Here is an 18,577-nt window from a genome sequence, read left to right as displayed (position 1 = left end):
ATTTTGCTAAGCAAGTCGCATAATACTTTGCATGGACTCACTCTGTGAGCAATAATAGTGGTTAACACGATTTTTTAATGACTATCTGATCTCTGTACCCCACACATGCAATTATCTGTAAAGTCGGTCAGTCGCGTTGTGCATTTCAAACACATATTCAAACAACAATACCAGGGAGGTTGTCTAATGCCTTACAAAGAAGGACACTTATTGGTAAAATTACACAATTACACTTTGGATGGGGTATCAATATAAACAGTCACAACAAATATACTGGAATCATTCCTAACTTAGTTGCTGGAGAGAAAGAAACCCGCTCAGAGATTTTACCATGATGCCAATGGTGACTTTAAAACAGAGTTTAATGTCGCGCAGCCACACCTTCTCCATGCTGCTCTTCGTCGTACTCCTCGCCTTCCTGTGGAGGAACTGGGGGGTCATCTCGCAGTAACTGGATCGCTTCCTGATGTCCCCGAGTTGACCTACAGGGGTGGGGCTCTCTCAATGAGTGACGAAGGGAGGCGACAGCGGGGCGGGGCTCCCTGAACAATGAGGGACAGAGGCGGGGCCTGGTGTGAGGGGCGGGGGACGACTGACTAGCAAATCCGTACTCTGCCTCTGATGCTTGTGGTGGAGCCAGGCCAACACAGGGCGGTCTTAGCGGAAAGGAGGAGGATGATGAGGAGCCAGTGAAATTGTTTACACATGGAAGACATTTTCTTGCAAAAACATCCTGTGGCGGACTGCAATAGCATCGAATAGTCCCCGCGATATGCAACTGTTCAGGGAAGTCAGGAACCAATACACACAGTCAGTCAGGAAAGCAAAGGCTAGCTTTTTCAAACAGAATTTTGCATCCTGTAGCTCTAACTCCCAAAAGTTTTGAGACACTGTGAATTCCATGGAGAACAAGAGCACCGATAAATCCATGATAATCTAATTAATCAATAAAATTTCAATAAGCATTTCTTTACGGCTGGCCATGCTATCCTCCTGGCTACCCCAACCCCGGCCAACAGCTCCACACCCCTCGCAACTACTTGCCCGATCCTCCCCAGCTTCTCCTTCACCCAAATCCAGATCGCAGATGTTCTGAAAGAGCTGCAAAACCTGGACCCGTACAAATCAGCTGGGCTAGACAATCTGGACCCTCTCTATCTAAAACTATCCACCGCCATTGTTGCAACCCCTATTACCAGTCTGTTTAACCTCTCTTTTGTTTCGTCCGAGATCCCTAAAGATTGGTAAGCCCTCTTCAAAGGTGATGACACTCTAGACCCAAACTGTTACAGACCTATATCCATCCTGCCCTGCTTTTCTAAAGTCTTTGAAAGCCAAGTTAATAAACAGATTACTGACCATTTCGAATTCCACCCTACCTTCTCCGCTGTGCAATCCGGTTTCCGAGCTGGTCACGGGTGCACCTCAGCCACGCTCGAGGTACTAAACAATATCATAACCGCCATCGATAAAAGACAGTACCGTGCAGCCGTCTTCATCGACCTGGCCAAGGCTTTCGACTCTGTCAATCACTGTATTCTTATTGGTAGACTCAATAGCCTTGGTTTCTCAAATGACTGCCTCGCCTGGTTCACCAACTACTTTGCAGATAGAGTTCAGTGTGTAAAATGTTGTCCGGACCTCTGGCAGTGTCCATGGGGGTACCAAAGGGTTCAATTCTCGGGCCAACTCTTTTCTCTGTATATATCAACGATGTCTCTTGCTGCGGGTGATTCCCTGATCCACCTCTACGCAGACGACACCATTCTGTATACATCTGGCCCTTCTTTGGACACTGTGTTAACTAACCTCCAAATGAGCTTCAATGCCATACAACACCACTTCCGGGGCCTACAACTGCTCTTAAACGCTAGCAAAACCAAATGCATGCTTTTCAACCATTCGCTGCCCGCACTCGCCCGCCCGACTAGCATCACTACTCTGGACGGTTTTGACCTAGAATAACTACAAATACCTAGGTGTCTGGCTAGACTGTAAACTCTCCTTCCAGGCTCATATCAAACATCTCCCAATCCAAAATCAAATCTAGAATTGCCTTTCTATTTCGCAACAAAGCCTCCTTCACTCACACCGCCAAACTTACCCTAGTAAAACAGACTACCCTACCAATCCTCGACTTTGGCGATGTCATCTACAAAATAGCTTCCAATACTCTACTCAGCAAATTGGATGCAGTCTATCACAGTGCCATCAGTTTTGTTACCAACTCACCTTATACCACCCACCACTGCGAACTGTATGCTCTAGTTGGCTGGCCCTCACTACATATTCATCGCCAGACCCACTCTCTCCAGGTCATCTACAAGTCTATGCTAGGTAAAGCTCTGCCTTATCTCAGTTCACTGGTCACGATAACAACACCCACCCGTAACACGTGCTCCAGCAGGTACATCTCAATGGTAATCCCCAAAACCAACACCTCCTTTGGCCGCCTTTCCTTCCAGTTCTCTGCTGCCAGTGACTGGAACGAATTGCAAAAATGGCTGAATCTGGAGACTTACATTTCCCTCACTAACTTTAAACATCAGCTATCTGAGCAGCTAACTGTTCGCTGCAGCTGTAAATAGCCCACCCAATCTACCTACCTCATCCCCATATTGTTTTTATTTTACTTTATGCTCTTTTGCACACCAATATCATTACTTACACACCATCATCTGCTCATCTATCACTCCAGTGTTAATCTGCTAAATTGTTATTACACTGCTACTATGGCCTATTTATTGCCATACCTCCTCATGCCATTTGCACACACTGTAAATATACTTAATTTTTTTCTATTGTGTTATTGACTGTACGCTTGTTTATTCCATGTGTAACTCTGTGTTGTTGTTCCTGTTGCACTGCTTTTCTTTATCTTGGCCAGGTCGCAGTTGTAAATGAGAACTTGTTCTCAACTACCGTACCTGGTTAAATAAAGGTGAAATAAAAAAATAAAAGATAAAAGATAGGCCCCATGTGACAGCTTCAATGGCGTTGCCTATGCTCTCTTCCCGTGTATCCTTTTTCAAATCCAGGCCTTGAGGTCCACAGCATTAATGATTTATTCTTCTCCTTAGGGGTGGTTGAGTAAAAGCTGGTTAGACTTCCAGGGAATAAAGAACAAGGAGCACCAGCGAACAGCAATGCTCTGGGTTGGGTACCTTTGAATACCAAACTGAAGACCCAATTAGTTATTGCACCCCCTTGTGGACAAACTGAAGTGGTACAACATGTTGCATTGCACAATTGTGGGCACTGACCCATAACAGAAAAGTTTTGAATAACTTCCCATAGCTTCATAGTTATGGGAAATGTTTGTTTTGAGATGGTTAGTTCTAACTGTATAGAAAGACTGCTACCACAAACCAGCAGCATCAAAAATGCCATGGTGGAGAGAACAGTGAAAGACCAGTATCAGGGTCGTCCCTCAGGAGACTGGTACCAATATATCATGTCCAGTGTGTTCCAGGATCAGATGGATCTCAACCATCTGCACACTCTGTCATGTACTGTCATGTTGTGTCTTGTCTCTGTCCTTTCCCTTCACCCTGTCTCCCTCTGCTGGTCGTTGTTAGGTTACCTTTTCTCCTCCTCTTTCCCCCAGCTGTGCCTTGTCTCCTCCTAACTACCCATTCACCCCGTTTCCCACCTGTTCCCTTTTTCCCTCTGATTAGGTCCCTATATCTCTCTCTGTTTTTGTTCCTGTCCTTGTCGGATTCTTGTTTGTTGTGTTTCATGCCTGAACCAGACTGTCGTCATGTTTGCTGTAACCTTGTCTTGTCCTGTCGGAATCTGCCGGTCCGTCTGAGCCTACCTATGTTTGGTAATTAAAGAAGCTCTGTCTAAGTTAATTCGCTTTTGGGTCCTCATTCACGCACCGTAACAGAAGAATCCGACCAAGAATGGACCCAGCGACTTCGGATCCTCTCCACTCAGCCGTCGGGATCCAGGGAGCGATGCTAGGCAGACACGAGCAGGAAGTGTCTGCTGCTCGACATGCCGTTGAGACCCTGGCCACCCAAGTCTCCAACCTCACAGAACAGGTTCACCATCTCCGCCTCGATCCACCGGCCACTTCCAGGGCTTTCGAATCTCCGGAGCCCAGAATCAATAACCCGCCGTGTTACTCTGGGGAGCCCACTGAATGCCGCTCGTTCCTCACCCAGTGTGATATTGTGTTTTCTCTCCAGCCCAACACTTACTCCAGGAGCACTGCTCGTGTCGCCTACGTCATATCTCTCCTTATTGGACGGGCTCGTGAGTGGGGCACGGCAATCTGGGAGGCAAGGGCTGAGTGTACTAACCAGTATCAGGACTTTAAGGAGGAGATGATACGGGTTTTTGATCGATCTGTTTTTGGGGAGGAGGCTTCCAGGGCCCTGTCTTCCCTATGTCAAGGCAATCGATCCATAACAGACTACTCTATTGAGTTTCGCACTCTTGCTGTCTCCAGTGGCTGGAACGAGCCGGCCTTGCTCGCTCGTCTTCTGGAGGGTCTCCGCGCAGAGGTAAAGGATGAGATTCTCTCCCGGGAGGTTCCTTCCAGCGTGGATTCCTTGATTGAACTCGCTATTCGCATTGAGCGACGGGTTGATCTTTGTCACCGAGCTCGTGGAAAGGAGCTTGCACTCTCCGTCGCCCCCCTCTCCGCATCACTACCATCTTCCTCTGCCGGCTCGGGTGCTGAGCCCATGCAGCTGGGAGGTATCCGCATCTCGACTAAGGAGAGGGAACGGAGAATCACCAACCGCCTCTGTCTCTATTGCGGTTCCGCTGGTCATTTTGTCACTTCATGTCCAGTAAAAGGCCAGAGCTCGTCAGTAAGCGGAGGGCTACTGGTGAGCGCTACTACTCCTGTCTCTCCTTCAAGATCCTGCACTACCTTGTCGGTCCATCTACGCTGGACCGGTTCGTCAGCTTCCTGCAGTGCCTTAATAGACTCTGGGGCGGAGGGCTGTTTTATGGACGAGACCTGGGCTCGGGAACATGACATTCCTCTCAGACAGTTAAAGGAGCCCACGGCCTTGTTCGCCCTGGATGGTAGTCCTCTCCCCAGGATTCAGCGTGAGACGCTACCTTTAACCCTCACTGTTTCTGGTAATCATAGTGAAACCATTTCTTTTTTAATTTTTCGTTCACCTTTTACACCTGTTGTTTTGGGCCATCCCTGGCTAGTTTGTCATAATCCTTCCATTAATTGGTCTAGTAATTCTATCCTCTCCTGGAACGTCTCTTGTCATGTGAAATGTTTAATGTCTGCTATCCCTCCTGTTTCCTCTGTCTCTTCTTCACAGGAGGAGCCTGGTGATTTGACAGGGGTGCCGGAGGAATATCACGATCTGCGCACGGTGTTCAGTCGGTCCAGGGCCACCTCTCTTCCTCCACACCGGTCGTATGATTGTAGTATTGATCTCCTTCCGGGAACCACCCCCCCCCGGGGTAGACTATACTCTCTGTCGGCTCCCGAACGTAAGGCTCTCGAAGATTATTTGTCTGTAGCTCTTGACGCCGGTACCATAGTCCCCTCCTCCTCTCCCGCCGGAGCGGGGTTTTTTTTTGTCAAGAAGAAGGACGGGTCTCTGCGCCCCTGCATAGATTATCGAGGGCTGAATGACATAACAGTGAAGAATCGTTATCCGCTTCCTCTTATGTCTTCAGCCTTCGAGATCCTGCAGGGAGCCAGGTTTTTCACTAAGTTGGACCTTCGTAACGCTTACCATCTCGTGCGCATCAGGGAGGGGGACGAGTGGAAGACGGCGTTTAACACTCCGTTAGGGCACTTTGAATACCGGGTTCTTCCTTTCGGCCTCGCTAACGCTCCAGCTGTCTTTCAGGCATTAGTCAATGATGTCCTGAGAGACATGCTGAACATCTTTGTTTTCGTTTACCTTGACGATATCCTGATTTTTTCACCGTCACTCCAGATTCATGTTCAGCACGTTCGACGTGTCCTCCAGCGCCTTTTAGAGAATTGTCTTTTTGTGAAGGCTGAGAAGTGCACTTTTCATGCCTCCTCCGTCACATTTCTCGGTTCTGTTATTTCCGCTGAAGGCATTAAGATGGATCCCGCTAAGGTCCAAGCTGTCATTGATTGGCCCGTCCCTAAGTCACGCGTCGAGCTGCAGCGCTTTCTCGGCTTCGCGAACTTCTATCGTCGTTTCATCCGTAATTTCGGTCAGGTGGCAGCTCCTCTCACAGCCCTTACTTCTGTCAAGACGTGCTTTAAGTGGTCCGTTTCCGCCCAGGGAGCTTTTGATCTCCTCAAGAATCGTTTTACATCCGCTCCTATCCTTGTTACACCTGACGTCTCTAGACAGTTCATTGTCGAGGTTGACGCGTCAGAGGTGGGCGTGGGAGCCATTCTTTCTCAGCGCTCCCTCTCTGACGACAAGGTCCACCCATGCGCGTATTTTTCTCATCGCCTGTCGCCGTCGGAACGTAACTATGATGTGGGTAACCGCGAACTGCTCGCCATCCGGTTAGCCCTAGGCGAATGGCGACAGTGGTTGGAGGGGGCGACCGTTCCTTTTGTCGTTTGGACTGACCATAGGAACCTTGAGTACATCCGTTCTGCCAAACGACTTAATGCGCGTCAGGCGCGTTGGGCGCTGTTTTTCGCTCGTTTCGAGTTCGTGATTTCTTATCGTCCGGGCTCTAAGAACACCAAGCCTGATGCTTTGTCTCGTCTCTTCAGTTCTTCAGTAGCCTCCACTGACCCCGAGGGGATTCTCCCTGAGGGGCGTGTTGTCGGGTTGACTGTCTGGGGAATTGAGAGGCAGGTAAAACAAGCGCTCACTCACACTCCGTCGCCGCGCGCTTGTCCTAGGAACCTTCTTTTCGTTCCCGTTCCTACTCGTCTGGCCGTTCTTCAGTGGGCTCACTCTGCCAAGTTAGCCGGCCACCCTGGCGTTCGGGGTACGCTTGCTTCCATTCGCCAGCGTTTTTGGTGGCCCACCCGGGAGCATGACACGCGTCGTTTCGTGGCTGCTTGTTCGGTCTGCGCGCAGACTAAGTCCGGTAACTCTCCTCCTGCCGGCCGTCTCAGGCCGCTTCCTATTCCCTCTCGACCGTGGTCTCACATCGCCTTAGATTTTGTCACCGGACTGCCTTCGTCAGCGGGGAAGACTGTTATTCTTACGGTTGTCGATAGGTTCTCTAAGGCGGCTCATTTCATTCCCCTTGCTAAGCTTCCTTCTGCTAAAGAGACGGCACAAATCATCATCGAGAATGTTTTCAGAATTCATGGCCTTCCGTCAGACGTCGTTTCGGACAGAGGTCCGCAATTCACATCTCAATTTTGGAGGGAGTTTTGCCGTTTGATTGGGGCTTCCGTCAGTCTCTCTTCCGGCTTTCACCCCCAGTCTAACGGTCAAGCAGAACGGGCCAATCAGACTATTGGTCGCATCTTACGCAGTCTTTCTTTTCGTAACCCTGCGTCTTGGTCAGAACAGCTCCCCTGGGCAGAATACGCCCACAACTCGCTTCCTTCGTCTGCGACCGGGCTATCTCCTTTTCAGAGTAGCCTCGGGTACCAGCCTCCGCTGTTCTCATCTCAGTTCGCCGAGTCCAGCGTCCCCTCCGCTCAGGCTTTTGTCCAACGTTGCGAGCGCACCTGGAAGAGGGTCAGGTCTGCACTTTGCCGTTATAGGACGCAGACTGTGAGGGCTGCTAATAAGCGTAGAACTAAGAGTCCTAGATATTGTCGCGGTCAGAGAGTTTGGCTCTCCACTCAGAACCTTCCCCTTAAGACGGCTTCTCGCAAGTTGACCCCGCGGTTCATTGGTCCGTTCCGTATTTCTCGGGTCATTAATCCTGTCGCAGTTCGACTTCTTCTTCCGCGATACCTTCGTCGCGTCCACCCGGTCTTCCATGTCTCCTGCATCAAGCCCGTCCTTCGCGCCCCCGCTCGTCTTTCCCCCCCCCCCCCCATCCTTGTCGAGGGCGCACCCATCTACAGGGTCCGTAGAATTTTGGACATGCGTCCTCGGGGCCGTGGTCACCAGTACCTCGTAGATTGGGAGGGGTACGGTCCTGAGGAGAGGAGTTGGGTTCCCTCTCGGGACGTGCTGGACCGTGCGCTGATCGAGGATTTCCTCCGTTGCCGCCAGGTTTCCTCCTCGAGTGCGCCAGGAGGCGCTCGGTGAGTGGGGGGGTACTGTCATGTACTGTCATGTTGTGTCTTGTCTCTGTCCTTTCCCTTCACCCTGTCTCCCTCTGCTGGTCGTTGTTAGGTTACCTTTTCTCCTCCTCTTTCCCCCAGCTGTGCCTTGTCTCCTCCTAACTACCCATTCACCCCGTTTCCCACCTGTTCCCTTTTTCCCTCTGATTAGGTCCCTATATCTCTCTCTGTTTTTGTTCCTGTCCTTGTCGGATTCTTGTTTGTTGTGTTTCATGCCTGAACCAGACTGTCGTCATGTTTGCTGTAACCTTGTCTTGTCCTGTCGGAATCTGCCGGTCCGTCTGAGCCTACCTATGTTTGGTAATTAAAGAAGCTCTGTCTAAGTTAATTCGCTTTTGGGTCCTCATTCACGCACCGTAACACACTCACTGTACCAGATTTTCCCAACGAATCGTGCCATGGTCATCAACCTATGATGGATGAACAACAAAGTCCTGACTGTGTAGAAAACAACCATCAACCATCAATATTTTCCAGGAACCGGGAAGTCACTGTACTAGTGATACAATTAATCTGGCAGAAGAGGGTACTGATTAAGCAGGTGCAAAAAATAAGAACTTAACAGCATTATATATATATATATACATACTGTGTATACAGTGCCTTGCGAAAGTATTCGGCCCCCTTGAACTTTGCGACCTTTTGCCACATTTCAGGCTTCAAACATAAAGATATAAAACTGTATTTTTTTGTGAAGAATCAACAACAAGTGGGACACAATCATGAAGTGGAACGACATTTATTGGATATTTCAAACTTTTATAACAAATCAAAAACTGAAAAATTGGGTGTGCAAAATTGTTTAGCCCCCTTAAGTTAATACTTTGTAGCGCCACCTTTTGCTGCGATTACAGCTGTAAGTCGCTTGGGGTATGTCTCTATCAGTTTTGCACATCGAGAGACTGAATTTTTTTCCCATTCCTCCTTGCAAAACAGCTCGAGCTCAGTGAGGTTGGATGGAGAGCATTTGTGAACAGCAGTTTTCAGTTCTTTCCACAGATTCTCGATTGGATTCAGGTCTGGACTTTGACTTGGCCATTCTAACACCTGGATATGTTTATTTTTGAACCATTCCATTGTAGATTTTGCTTTATGTTTTGGATCATTGTCTTGTTGGAAGACAAATCTCCGTCCCAGTCTCAGGTCTTTTGCAGACTCCATCAGGTTTTCTTCCAGAATGGTCCTGTATTTGGCTCCATCCATCTTCCCATCAATTTTAACCATCTTCCCTGTCCCTGCTGAAGAAAAGCAGGCCCAAACCATGATGCTGCCACCACCATGTTTGACAGTGGGGATGGTGTGTTCAGGGTGATGAGCTGTGTTGCTTTTACGCCAAACATAACGTTTTGCATTGTTGCCAAAAAGTTCAATTTTGGTTTCATCTGACCAGAGCACCTTCTTCCACATGTTTGGTGTGTCTCCCAGGTGGCTTGTGGCAAACTTTAAACTACACTTTTTATGGATATCTTTAAGAAATGGCTTTCTTCTTGCCACTCTTCCATAAAGGCCAGATTTGTGCAATATACGTTGATTGTTGTCCTATGGACAGAGTCTCCCACCTCAGCTGTAGATCTCTGCAGTTCATCCAGAGTGATCATGGGCCTCTTGGCTGCATCTCTGATCAGTCTTCTCCTTGTATGAGCTGAAAGTTTAGAGGGACGGCCAGGTCTTGGTAGATTTGCAGTGGTCTGATACTCCTTCCATTTCAATATCCAATAAATGTCGTTCCACTTCATGATTGTGTCCCACTTGTTGTTGATTCTTCACAAAAAAATACAGTTTTATATCTTTATGTTTGAAGCCTGAAATGTGGCAAAAGGTCGCAAAGTTCAAGGGGGCCGAATACTTTCGCAAAGCACTGTATATATATATATATATATATATATATATATATATATATATATATATTATATATAAACTTGCATCTGTGAATCATTAAACATCTTTACAAAGCCTTAGCTACCACCAACACTTCTCTACAGGAAAAGTGGAGATTACATTTTACAGCAGCTAGGTCTACACTTAAATGCCACAAACAAGTAGTACAAAAAAACGGCTTTATTTAAAAACATACAAAGTGGATAAAAGGAGTGCAGTCACTCTGCTGCTGCCCTCTTGCCTCTTGCCTCTTGCCTGCGCTCTTGCCTCATTTCCCTGTGGTTTTAACTTCATCACCCTCTGCAGGCTTCTGGAAAGCTTTGGCATTTTTCACCCTTCTTGGCTGCCCCTTCACCCTTGCTAGTCTTCTCTGCTTTGGGTTGATCCTCAGCTGTCCCCTCTGCCCCTTTGTCCTCTTTGACTTGAGCTTCTTAGCAGGGGCCACCTTGGAAGCAGATGCTTTTGCAGACTTCCTGAGTTTTCATCCTGAACGATGAAAATGACAGGTTTGCAATGCTTCTGGTTTGTGGTAGCATTTAAAATTGAGATTCAATTTGAGATTCAATTCAACCATGGTAAAGCCCAAATAGGGAACAGTACCCATGACAAAAGTGTAAAAAAGTCCCTATAACCCAAAACCACTTGAACAATGCCAATAGTCAGAACATAACTGAAACCACACTTGCCTCTGAAGGTTTCTCCTTCTGCTTTTTGGCTGTAACCTTTTTCTTCTCAGCTTCTAGAGACAAGAGTTAGTGATGTGTGTGTATGCATGTGTAACGGATGTGAAACGCTAGCTTAGTGAGCGGTGGTGCGCGCTAAATAGTGTTTCAATCGGTGACGTCACTTGCTCTGAGACCTTGAAGTAGTAGTTCCCCCGCTGCTTTTGTGGAGCGATGGGTAACGATGCTTCGTGGGTGACTGTTGATGATGTGTGCAGAGGGTCCCTGGATCGCGCCCGGGTATGGGCGAGGGGACCGTCTAAAGTTATACTGTTACACATGTAATCATAGACCCAATGAGGAGATGTTAAATGTCCTCCATTGCAATGGGTGTAGCTCAATAACAATGATCCCATACAATTGGGAAGATTATAGGGTGATGTCTAAATCCTAGGAGTGATGAGCACAATCAATTCAGTGGATTCAGTTTACCGGCTTCCTTGTCCTTAGTCTTCTTGGCTCCAACCTTGGCAGCCTTTGGAGACTTCTCCACATTGGGATCAGTGTCGTCAGTGGCCTTTGGCTTGGGCTACTTGACCCTACCCCTGACTGCCAGCTGCAAACAGCAAGCCCATGTTCAATATGTTTGTCATATAATGTTGACTTATCTAATAAACACACCACTTTATATTCAAAACTGGTACCATGAAGTTTGGCTCATTTGGCAGGTAAGCTACTATCACATTCAGAAAATAAAGTCCATTCACCTTGGATCACATTATTCTTGATTTAATTACTTGGGTTAACAAAGCCTAGTTGCCACAAGGAGCCTATTGAAGTAACTGTCCAGTGGAGATCTCACTTTAAAAAAAATGTATATTCTGTTAATTTGTACCCAAATAATGTTGTGGACTCATCCGGTATAGTGATGTTATGTTTGATGCCTGAGCTCTGAGGTATGCGTTGAAATCGCAGTGTGCCGATGCCCATATCACCTTATCACAAGCATGTGATCAATGACGTAAAAAGCTTTGTTTCGTCGAACAACCACCTGATTGGTAAAAGACAAAAAGGCTACACTGCACACACTCTTTGGGGTGTGGGACATAATCTATAATAATTTGGCTGCTCTAAATTCGATGACCAGCAGGTGGCACTAGTGTGCACTCGATCAAAGCCTTGAGTAATTAACCTATTTCAGACAATTAGCTGGAAAATCTCAACGCTCCAGGAAGCTTTGTTTCCCCATCAGGATTAATGAAGCCCCTGGGCCCAAAAGGCAGAAAAAAGGTCAGAAATTTATACATACATTTTACAGTACATATTAGATATGTAGTATATATTTTTTTACTGCAACCGCAAACCACAGAAGGATTCAGGAGCCTGCTCTCAATGAGTGTAGACAGCTTCCTACTGCCACTCTGCATCAGATGGGGGAGGAGAGGTTTGGGTAAATGGGAGGCCCTGCCTTGATTGGGTAACTGAAAAAATAAACTGCATAATAACTAAATGTGACTGGTCAACTATGTGAGTCAGGGGCTGGGCCCAAGAGGCAAAAAAACAAATGAATTATTTTTTAACCAACCATGTTCTCAATGTTCAAAATACACCAGAGAACATATTTAGCCACAGAGGATCAATAGCTTCTCAAAAATAACTGGATTAAATTTTATCACAAGAGCATGCAGGTAACTGCCAAAATAAAGAAAACGCCAACAAAGTGTGTTAAAAAGGGTGTTTGGCCTCCACCAGCTGCAAGAACAGCTTCAATACGCCTTGGCATAAATTCTAGAAATTGATCTAAACCATGGCAGGAAAACGCATCCCACACACTATAAACTTATTCCATCAGTTATTCAAATGTTTCCTTTATTTTGGTAGTTACTGGTTGCCTACAGCTACGTGGTGGAAGCAGTCTTGGAGTGTGGAGTCAGCTTGGTCGGACCAGCGTTGGACAGACCTCAGCGTGGGAGCCTCTTGTTTTAGTTTCTGTCTGTAGGCAGGGATCAACAAAATGGAGTCGTGGTCAGCTTTTCCGAAAGGGGGGCGGGGCAGGGCCTTATATGCGTCGCGGAAGTTAGAGTAACAATGATCCAAGGTCTTTCCACCCCTGGTTGCGCAATCGATATGCTGATAAAATTTAGGGAGTCTTGTTTTCAGATTAGCCTTGTTAAAATCCCCAGCTACAATGAATGCAGCCTCCGGATAAATGGTTTCCAGTTTGCAAAGAGTCAAATAAAGTTAATTCAGAGCCATCGATGTGTCTGCTTGGGGGGGGATATATACGGCTGTGATTATAATCGAAGAGAATTCTCTTGGTAGATAATGCGGTCTACATTTGATTGTGAGGAATTCTAAATCAGGTGAACAGAAGGATTTGAGTTCCTGTATGTTTCTTTCATCACACCATGTCACGTCAGTCATAAGGCATACGCCTCCGCCCCTCTTCTTACCAGAAAGATGTTTGTTTCTGTCTGCGCGATGCGTGGAGAAACCCGTTGGCTGCACCGCCTCGGATAGCGTCTCTCCAGTGAGCCACGTTTCAGTGAAGCAAAGAACGTTACAGTCTCTGATGTCCCTCTGGAATGCTACCCTTGCTCGGATTTCATCAACCTTGTTGTCAAGAGACTGGACATTGGCAAGAAAAATGCTAGGGAGTTGTGCACGGTGTGCCCGTCTCCGGAGTCTGACCAGAAGACCGCCTCGTTTCCCTCTTTTTCGGAGTTGTTTTTTTGGGTCGCTGCATGGAATCCACTCCGTTGTCCTGTTTGTAAGGCAGAACACAGGATCCGCGTCGCGAAAAACATATTCTTGGTCGTACTGATGGTGAGTTGATGCTGATCTTATATTCAGTAGTTCTTCTCGACTGTATGTAATGAAACCTAAGATGACCTGGGGTACTAATGTAAGAAATAACACGTAAAAAAACAAAAAACTGCATAGTTTCCTAGGAACGCGAAGCGAGGCGGCCATCTCTGTCGGCGCCGGAAGTCTGTGGACCTCATCAGGTCCACAGATGGATATTTCTCTGTTATGAAGCCGCGAATGGCCTGCGATGAGACGATTCGAGAGTCCAACTCCTTCAGCGCTTCATTAACCAACACCATCGTGGGTGGATGAAGAGCGGGTTTTCGTGCCACAGCAGGCGCTTTGCTGGTTTCTAACAATGAAATTGACAAATCTATCAACCGTAATCTGACCAAATAGCCGTTACTTCTTCAGCGGTTGCTGCTTTTTTTTTAGGTGGCATGATCAAACGGTTAATATCAAAGTTAGGCTAAATGAAAACGTTAGTTTAAAAATAGCAACTGCATTCTCAGCCTACACAGGTTCAATGTTATGCACTTCAAGCAAAGCACGCGGTTTATCTGAAGGGGCGTGGAAATGTAGGTACCAGTCAGAGCATTGAAGGTAAACTGATCAGTCCGAGTAGTGTGAACTCGCTTTTTCTTCTCTCCTCCGTTCCTTCCTTCCTTCCATCCTTTCCTTTACTGCGCTTATCAGTTTACCTTCACTGCTCTGGCATGTTATTAAACGTGACTCACCAAACATAAATGAAATATGAAAACCCTTCTACATTTTAGAGATTCTAAAACTCTCAACCACAAATGCAGGTTTCTTTTGTAGTTAAACATTGTGCAGCTGTTGAAAACTTAAAACAAAAAGTCGAAGATAAATATTTTTCTCAGAAAGACAAGTTAGTTTGTTGGTTTTAGAAATTGAATTGCCGGCAATAATGATACAAAATAAAATTAGTTGAAGACAGGTAGCTTTAGAACCTAAAAATAATTACCGATGAATGATTCTGAATGTTCAGCCTCCTTGTCCTCTGCAACATGACATTAGCCCACAGTTGCCATATGAGACATCTGTGGTTTTCCTGTGAAAAAGCTCCACATCTGCTTTTCTATTGAAACATTTAATCTTTGTCCCAGTCACTGCCACCATCTTCTGTGAAGTCAGACTAACAGTATGTATGTAGCTGTCTAAAAAATGACATTGTTCATCCCTGATATGGCTGGTCGGCTGTTTTTGCTCATCCTCCTTTTCGGTGAGTTATTTTTCCTTCCATCTGTTTGTGCTTCAGGATATTCCATTCTTCTTTCCCCTCTTTTAGTCTTTTACTTTAGGAACTTAATATTTCAACATGTTATGGTTATAATAAATGTGTCTTATTCCATTGATCATCTTATTTATTTTTAATTTCTCTGTCATTATTTTGAATTTTGTACAGATAAGAATGACCACTGCTTGATAACATGGCTGTGAATGCATTACAGACTGTTCTGCTTCGCCAGCTTGTGTAAAGTGATCCCATCTCATGTTTTCTTATTTTTCATAATGTCAAAAAGACCATGATAATGACCCATTTTGTTATGTCTAGATACCTTCCAGTACCTCAAAGCCAAAGGTCAGTATCATTATTATGGATTTAAAGCTGCAATATGTAACTTTTTGGGCTACCAGACAAAACAACGGGTTACCAAAATATTAAAATAATGATTGACATATTTTCAATAATAACGTTATTTTGATTAATTTATTCATACGATTTCATCCTTCTATGAGATGCTGTATACACTGGGTACAGTGCCTTGCGAAAGTATTCGGCCCCCTTGAACTTTGCGACCTTTTGCCACATTTCAGGCTTCAAACATAAAGATATAAAACTGTATTTTTTTGTGAAGAATCAACAACAAGTGGGACACAATCATGAAGTGGAACAACATTTATTGGATATTTCAAACTTTTTTAACAAATCAAAAACTGAAAAATTGGGCGTGCAAAATTATTCAGCCCCTTTACTTTCAGTGCAGCAAACTCTCTCCAGAAGTTCAGTGAGGATCTCTGAATGATCCAATGTTGACCTAAATGACTAATGATGATAAATACAATCCACCTGTGTGTAATCAAGTCTCCGTATAAATGCACCTGCACTGTGATAGTCTCAGAGGTCCGTTAAAAGCGCAGAGAGCATCATGAAGAACAAGGAACACACCAGGCAGGTCCGAGATACTGTTGTGAAGAAGTTTAAAGCCGGATTTGGATACAAAAAGATTTCCCAAGCTTTAAACATCCCAAGGAGCACTGTGCAAGCGATAATATTGAAATGGAAGGCGTATCAGACCACTGCAAATCTACCAAGACCTGGCCGTCCCTCTAAACTTTCAGATCATACAAGGAGAAGACTGATCAGAGATGCAGCCAAGAGGCCCATGATCACTCTGGATGAACTGCAGAGATATACAGCTGAGGTGGGAGACTCTGTCCATAGGACAAAAAACAGTCAACGTATATTGCACAAATCTGGCCTTTATGGAAGAGTGGCAAGAAGAAAGCCATTTCTTAAAGATATCCATAAAAAGTGTCGTTTAAAGTTTGCCACAAGCCACCTGGGAGACACACCAAACATGTGGAAGAAGGTGCTCTGGTCAGATGAAACCAAAATTGAACTTTTTGGCAACAATGCAAAACGTTATGTTTGGCGTAAAAGCAACACAGCTGAACACACCATCCCCACTGTCAAACATGGTGGTGGCAGCATCATGGTTTGGGCCTGCTTTTCTTCAGCAGGGACAGGGAAGATGGTTAAAATTGATGGGAAGATGGATGGAGCCAAATACAGGACCATTCTGGAAGAAAACCTGATGGAGTCTGCAAAAGACCTGAGACTGGGACAGAGATTTGTCTTCCAACAAGACAATTATCCAAAACATAAAGCAAAATCTACAATGGAATGGTTCAAAAATAAACATATCTAGGTGTTAGAATGGCCAAGTCAAAGTCCAGACCTGAATCCAATTGAGAATCTGTGGAAAGAACTGAAAACTGCTGTTCACAAATGCTCTCCATCCAACCTCACTGAGCTCGAGCTGTTTTGCAAGGAGGAATGGGAAAAAATGTCAGTCTCTCGATGTGCAAAACTGATAGAGACATACCCCAAGCGACTTACAGCTGTAATCGCAGCAAAAGGTGGCGCTACAAAGTATTAACTTAAGGGGGCTGAATAATTTTGCACGCCCAATTTTTCAGTTTTTGATTTGTTAAAAAAGTTTGAAATATCCAATAAATGTCGTTCCACCTCATGATTGTGTCCCACTTGTTGTTGATTCTTCACAAAAAAATACAGTTTTATATCTTTATGTTTGAAGCCTGAAATGTGGCAAAAGGTCGCAAAGTTCAAGGGGGCCGAATACTTTCGCAAGGCACTGTATACAAAAGATTTACATGACATAGACTGACCAGGAGAATCCAGGTGCAAGTTATGATCCCTTATTAATGTCACTTGTTAAAGCCACTTAAATCAGTAAATAGATGAAGGGGAGGAGACAGGTTAAAGACATGGATTGTGTATGTGTGCTATTCAGAGGGGGAAAGGGCAAGACACAACATTTAAGTGTTTTTGACCGGGTATGGTAGAAGGTGCCAGAACTGCATCAGTGCTGGGTTTTTCAAGCTCAACAGTTTCCTGTGTGTATCAAGAATGGTCCACCACCCTAAGGACATCCTGCCAACTTGACACAACTGTGGGAAGGTTTGAAGTCACAAGTGGTCATCATCCCTGTGGAATGCTTTCTACACATTGTTAAATCCATGCCCCGACTGTTTGGTATATTCAGTGTAATCCTGACACAAATCTAGGGTTGGTACCCAAGCCAGCTGGTCGATCCATGATGGCTGTCAACGTTCTTATTCCTTGCTTGCTAGCTAACACTGTTAACACTGTCACGTCAAACAGTGCAACCAGAATAACAGCAAAGAAGCTGTATTTGCATTTGTTTAAGCTGTTTTCTATATATTTTGGGGGGATACATCCATAACAATGAGCTAATGACTCGATGTGAGATTTCGCCTGGCATAGAAAATGTGCTCTCTCTCCAGGACATTATTCAGTGGAGCTTTTCCCGCTACAGTACACAGTTTACATAATCACTTCAAACTGAAGCTGGAATGACAGTAAACTATCTGAATTTTGTGTTTTTCTATTGGCATTTCTTTGAATATATCCATAGAAATGATACTGATTCATGACTTTGACTGGCTAAGAAAAGCTGCCAGACTCTCTAATCTCGACACATTCATTCATTACTATGTGACAGCTGGAGATGATCAAAATTCAAGATTGAAAGAATGTTGCAAATGTCGGAGACAGACAGCAAGGTGAATACAAATCTACACTGTTGAAAAACAAATGCCAGTCTAAAATAAATGGGATATAATATCTAAATACTTTTTACAGTAGAGATCAAGTTTATAAATTGCCTGGTGATGTCTGGTTGTCTGATGGAATAGTGAATAGACTATTTTTTTGTGTTTGCAAACGTTGTACGTATCGCCCTCGTGCGGCAACGTTTGCAAAGACAAAAAATTGTCTATTCACTGATATGTGTGATGCTGGTAAAGTTTGGTATTGTGCACCTGCCGCTGCAGCACAAGCGCAGACACACCTCCCCAAGCTCTGGGACAGTTCTGGTCAGAAAGAAATCCATCACTTCCGTTGTTTGGCTGTGCCCATTTTGCAACGTTCCAAAATGAGCATATGTCTTGGTGAAAGGATGTAAATAAAACACATTTACTCAGAACAATAATACGTCTTGAATGAAAGACAGGTCCTTAATCTTTAATTTAAATGTTGGCAACCGTTTTACAAAAGCAAAATGCCCATCTAAGCCGAGGATTATTGTGTGATAACTCCCTGCTAAGGGCTGTTCCTGGCACGGGCTCTCATTGTTTATTTATTACAGTGTCTGAATTGTTTTTCTCTTTCAAACTCATATAATATTACGTGGTACATTATCTGTATGAGTCATTAAACATTGAAAATGAATTTATAATTCCATTTAAAAAGACACTC

Source organism: Oncorhynchus mykiss, chromosome 17 (assembly GCF_057628025.1).
Source record: "Oncorhynchus mykiss isolate SJ-2025 chromosome 17, ASM5762802v1, whole genome shotgun sequence".
Classification (NCBI taxonomy): domain Eukaryota; kingdom Metazoa; phylum Chordata; class Actinopteri; order Salmoniformes; family Salmonidae; genus Oncorhynchus; species Oncorhynchus mykiss.
Note: the sequence above shows the minus strand (reverse complement) of the source record.